The sequence below is a fragment of the Tamandua tetradactyla genome, chromosome 2 (genome assembly GCF_023851605.1).
Source record: "Tamandua tetradactyla isolate mTamTet1 chromosome 2, mTamTet1.pri, whole genome shotgun sequence".
NCBI classification, from domain to species: domain Eukaryota; kingdom Metazoa; phylum Chordata; class Mammalia; order Pilosa; family Myrmecophagidae; genus Tamandua; species Tamandua tetradactyla.
Window position 1 is genome coordinate 164,118,030 of NC_135328.1, and position 5,718 is coordinate 164,123,747.

Here is a 5,718-nt window from a genome sequence, read left to right on the forward strand (position 1 = left end):
TCTGCTTTCCCATGGGTATGAAACCTTTTGTAAATATGGCTTTTTGAAGATATTAGTTTTAGGTAAGAAGTGGTCTACTGCATCTGAGTGGCCCTTAATTGGTATTTCTGGGCACCTTAGAGGGAGGGGTCAGAAGCCGGAAGTTGGGGAAGAGCGAAGAGAAGAGCAGATATGAGGAGGGAGTGATTACCATGTGACTGGAGACAGAGATGTCAGTGAAGGAACCCTGAGGATAGCAGCAAGCCAGGACCAGATGCTTCAGACTTTGGGGAGAAAACACGGCCTGCTGTCACCGGAATTTTGGACTTCTATCCTTCTAAACCATAAGCTAATGTATTCCTGTTGTTAAGCCAGCTGTTGTTAAATACCTGTTGTTAAGCCAGGTATTTAGCAGCCTGGTAAACAAAGATGGATACCAAAAACCAAAATATTTTTGTTTTTTTAGATTAAGGATGTGATCATTTAAGTTTTATTTCTCTCATTCACTCCATTTTTTTTTAAACATCCCTTATAATTTTCTGTGCTCTTGGATGCTTCCTGTCTGATGACAGAACTTCAGGTGAATTGGTTGAAACCAGATTGGTGGAAAAAACAACAACCAGTTGGTTCAGGTGCATTGGTTCATCCCATTCATTTTTGACCAGTCTTTGCTTTCAGCCAAACCATTGCTCCAAGTTGGACACTGGGCTTAGCTCTGGGACCTGAGGCCATCACACTTTGACACCAAAGCACTGGTCACTGCCACCCACCAATCAGTCCCAACCAGATATCTGGGCCTGGGTCTGTAGAACAACATGCAGAAGGAGCTTTTGGCTTTTCAGGAGTTGTGGCAGGAAATGCAGTGAATTTGTCCACCTTCTTGCATTCTTGTGGCCCCAGCAATTGAGCTGATAGGTTTGGGCCCTTGTTTGGCTTGATATTATTGCTTTGCAGTCTGCTGTTATTTCAACAGACTAATCCAATAATGTTTTATCTCTTTCATTATACCAAGGCTGTATAATTTTCCTGAGTTATAATCTATCTTCTTTTAAGATTCCCCAGAGACAGAAAAGAGCTGTTCTGTCTTTGGTTGATGGGAGGCTTCTGTGAAGCCGACACTAGCACATTGAAGCAAGCGCCACCAAATTAAATTCTGAATCTCAATCATGGCCACTGCTTCTAATGGGAAATTTGAGTTGATTATGGAGATGACAGCCCAGGTTCAGGTTTATTGCATTTAGCAGAAATTGTTTATCCTATTAAATGTGGTCTTGAAGGAGAGACAATTCAATTGCAGAGCACCAGTGAATACCCGGGTGACGCCCAGGCACTGCTAAACTGTATAATAATTATATTCTTATCTGTGGGCTGAACTTCCCCTCATGGCTCTTTTCGCAAACAAATGCATTTAGGAGGAGGCTGAAACATAAATGTAAGAATTGAACAAAATAAATGCAAACTGTGCTTTTGGAAAAACTCTGCAACTGTAGCTTGCACGGTGTAGCCATCAAGGTGCTGCAGTATTTGCAGTGCCATATAGCTTAGCAGTCACCCTGGAAGATTGAACACAGCACAAGATACCTAGATAAGGGAAGTTTTTGCATCCAGGAGCATGGATCTTTGAAATGCTGTGAGCTCTGCAGTGTGCTTAATGTCAGGACCTCTGGATGTCTATACTTTCTGTATGACCTTGGGCTAATAACATAACGTCTATTAGGATAATCATTATTATTGTTATTTTAACAATAGTGATAATAAAAATAGCTATCAATTGTAGAGTGCTTCCCAATTTATGAAGTCCTTTAACATTATCTCATTTAATCTTTATCTGAATTTTGATGAGGAAGATATTTTAATATAATCATCAGGCGACATGCCGAAAAAGCTTCAACCTGAAGCACAATCCTTACATTGAATGGGCTGATCATGAAAAGCAAAGTGGGACGCAGAGGCCTGGAGAAAGAGCACTTGCTGGCAGAGAATCCAGGGGAAAATGCCGCATTTTTCTTATATTAAGAGGGCTCTATCGCTTCTCGGCCTTTTGGCTAAGATCAAGTGTAGTATCTGTTCTTAAAAGTTTAATATCTGATACGTCCTCTATCCGAGGACAAGATATTGAATGGATTTTGGGAGTTGGGAGATGGAATAGGAGCTTGCTCCGTCCACTCCACGCATGGACCTGGTATTGCAGTACTTCCAGGAATGGTGCACCCCCTCAGGGGAATAATAAATGTGTAAAAAATCAGAAAAAAAAAAAAGAGGGCTCTGGCCTGCTTCCAAGCATTCATAAAAATGGCCCAAGGAGAGAAAGGATCTGGCTCAGAAAGCTTTTAGGAATACAGACCAAGTCTTCCTTGTGGGTCTTCATGATCAATACCTTGATGAAGAAACATGCTTGACCAACGGATCTTGCACATAGCTGTCTTACCAGTCCCTGTCCTGTTGATGCAAATACCCAGCTTGTCCTCAGGTCTCAGATGAAGTGTCTCTTCTTTCAGAGAACCTTCCCTGACGCCTTAGGCTAGGACCATGTGGTGGTTTGGAGATAGTTACCTCAGAAAAGCATGTTCTTCAACTTTTTCCAGTTCTATAGGTATGAACCCTTGTAATTGGGGTCTTTTGATGAGGTTACTTCAGTTAAGGTAGAGCCCAGCTGAATCAGGAAGGGTTTTCATCCTATTACCAAAGGCTGTTGGGGAAGGCCACAGAGAGAGAGAGAGAGAGAGAAAGCCAGAAGGGGTAGCCAGAAGCTGAATGTCAATGCAACCTAAAGAGAAGAGAGAAACCAGCCGAGGCTGCCATGTCTATTTCCATAGACAGAAAAGCCAAGGCTCAAGGATCGCTGGCAGCCAACTCCAGAATGCCACAGTCTTCTGGAAAAAAGCATTGCTTTTCTGATGCCTCTATTTTGGAATTTTCTAGCCTCAAAACCATGAGCCAATATTTTCCCATTGTTTAAACTGACCTATTGCATGGTATTTGCTTTAGCAGCCTGGAAACTAAAACAGACCAACGTCTGTTTCCTCTGTTCCCATGTCACCCTATACTTTCCCCATCATAACACTCATCACATTGTACAGAGTGTCCATGATGTCTGAAAGCATAGATACTATTTTGTTTTACAGATTGAAGTGAAAATGTCATTAATGACATCCTTTCTCTTTGCCAATGTTCTCAGACTTTACAAACATCGTATTATAATTTACTTGTTTATCGTCTCCTTTTCCCTCTCGAATATTATGTCCATGAAGGCAGGGACAGTGTCTGTCCAGTGTACTATATATTATATGTATATATTACATGTACCAAGAACAGTAACTGGGAAAAGTAGATAATCAATAAATAATTGTTAAATGAATTAATGAACTCTAATGTAAAGGGATGTGAGTGGAGCTGAGGGCAGAACCTTCCATGTCAGTGAGGAGCTTTGGTGAATGAGTGGTACATGATGGTGGCATGGAGAGAATTTGGGGAAAGCCACCCAAGAGAGAGGAACAACCCACATATCACTGTGTGGGCATCTTTGAGGACAACACCACAAAGAAAAATTCAAATAAAAGAGAGGGAAAAAATAGATGATGTCAGATAGATAGAGCCGATAGTACTTGTTTGGAGATGTCTGTGAGACATCTTCTAGAGATAGCTAGAGATTTTCCAGGAAACTGCAGATGGAAGGAACAGAAGACCCCACAATCATTACTGCAACTGAGAAGCACATTTACAGCTTGAAGAGGAAGCCAAAGCTCGAGAAAGTTCAAAGCCCTGCCTAATATGTAGCAGAGATAGATGAATAATGGTCAAGCTTATTTTTTTTTAAATTATTTTCCAACATTCTGCCCTAACCTCAGTTTTCTCATCTGTAGATTAGTTGTAAGCCTAGAGAAACACCCATAACCTAACAGCAGCACATTGGAAATAGTAGCCTTTAGTTCTGTGAAATACCCTGTTGTTGAATTTTATTATGAAATCTGATTTTTCTACATAATACTTTCCTCTTTACGTTGTCTTTCTTAAAAATTATGCCAGATTCCAATATTGAGGTGTTAGGAAACCCAGGGATCTGTGTACTGAATATCTGCGGGTAATATCATGTCCTCCTAGGTGGAACTAAAAATATAGCATGAAGAGTGGCCGATTATTGTAGTACTTAGAAGTATGTGTTCTGGAGCCAGCCGGCTTGCATTTGAGTCCCAGCTCTGTGACTTATTAGCCTGGGGGTCTTCTGCAAGTTGTGAATGCCACTTGTGCCTCGGTTCCTCATCTATACGATGGGGGTGATAAGAGCATCAACCCCCTGGAGGGTTGTGAGCATTATATGAGTTACAGCATGTAGAAGAGCACATGGAACACAGCAAGCACTCGAAAGCATTTGCTACGAGAACTCTGGTTTTAAAAAAAAGTCATTTAAAACTGCTTTGAAGATGATTTCTGTGCAAACCCCACTAGAACACAGGAGGACAAAAAGGCAAAAAATAGCTTAGCTCCTAGGAGATGTTTTAATAAAGGACACGGAGGACTTTTATATCCCAAGCTCTAGGTTATTAAGGGAGAATGTAAGAGCATAATAACTAATACTTGCAGAGGGCATTATCACTTACAAAGAACTTTCACATACCTAATCCAGTTTAATCCTGTCAATGCCTGTAAGAGGAAGAATTTATTATCTGCCTTTGACAGGTGAAGAGGCTGCGCCTCAGAGAGGCTGAGTGCTTGGCCTAAGACCACACAGCTCAAAAGTGGTGGAACTGCTGCAGCCGAAGATGCCCCCCACCACCCCATATTGCTCACAATCTTCTCACTCCACAGAAGAAATTCCAGGTTCATTGGCAGAGCAAGTGCTAGCCTGCCTGTCCAGCTGCATAGAAGATGCACAGAGAGGTCTCTGGTCCCACATTCCTGCAATGGAATTGCATAGTGTTGTCTGGGGGCTTTGGGGCAAAGAGAGCTGTAAGACCCACTTCCTAGCTGTGTGCTCTTGACCAAGTCATTTGTCCTCTTTGCACATCAGTATTCTCACTGGAAAATGAGAGCAATAATCCCCAGGGCCCAAACATGAAGGTTAAATGAATAGCTTAAGCAAAGGGACAGCCATCGCCTCTAAGTCCCTGGCAGGTGCTCAACTGCCTTCCATTCATGGGTGCTGCCTAGCATCTGTCTCTTTTTACCTGGCTCAGCGTCTGCCTCTTTTCGAGCCTGTAGACTTCATTTTACAGAAAGTAAAAAGGAGAAGAAACAGGGTTGGCATTTTCAGTGGGGAATTCTTGGAGGATTGTCAAAGGGAGTCAAGTGGCTGGTCTGACACTCACCTCTGTGCAGGAGGCTGCTCCAGAGCCCGAGCACTCCCATTATCCGTGGCCGCGTCCACCAGTTATCTCACATCCACACCTTGCAACCCCAGATGTTCCTTCATCCATCACTGGCTGTCGTCTGATTTCTGTTCTGCCTTCCCTGCACCACCTCCTGCCAGATGGGCCTCCTTGTTAATAAGCCAGTTTGTTCATATCCTGAAAACCATCTGATTCTGGCCCCTTTTTATCCCAAACACCATCCATCTATCAACTGCTTGCTTCACATGCTTGGTTAGGAAAATGGGAATGGGGGAGGGAGACAAATGACAGATAAAATTTCTGAGCTGCTATCTCTAAAGAAATAGAATGGATAAATAGATCCGTCAGACATGTATCATGCTACTGGACAGCAAAGTCCATTTGTTAAGAACAGGTTAGGATGGGAGGATTT

General features: G+C 42.5%; 1 non-coding gene across 1 annotated transcript; it reads left to right on the plus strand.

Moving 5' to 3' along the window:
• The first annotated feature begins 2,004 nt into the window (after positions 1-2,004).
• Positions 2,005-2,195, plus strand: LOC143675421 (U2 spliceosomal RNA). Its single transcript, XR_013171645.1, has one exon. It is a non-coding gene; the product is annotated as a U2 spliceosomal RNA (small nuclear RNA).
• Positions 2,196-5,718: the final 3,523 nt, after the last annotated feature.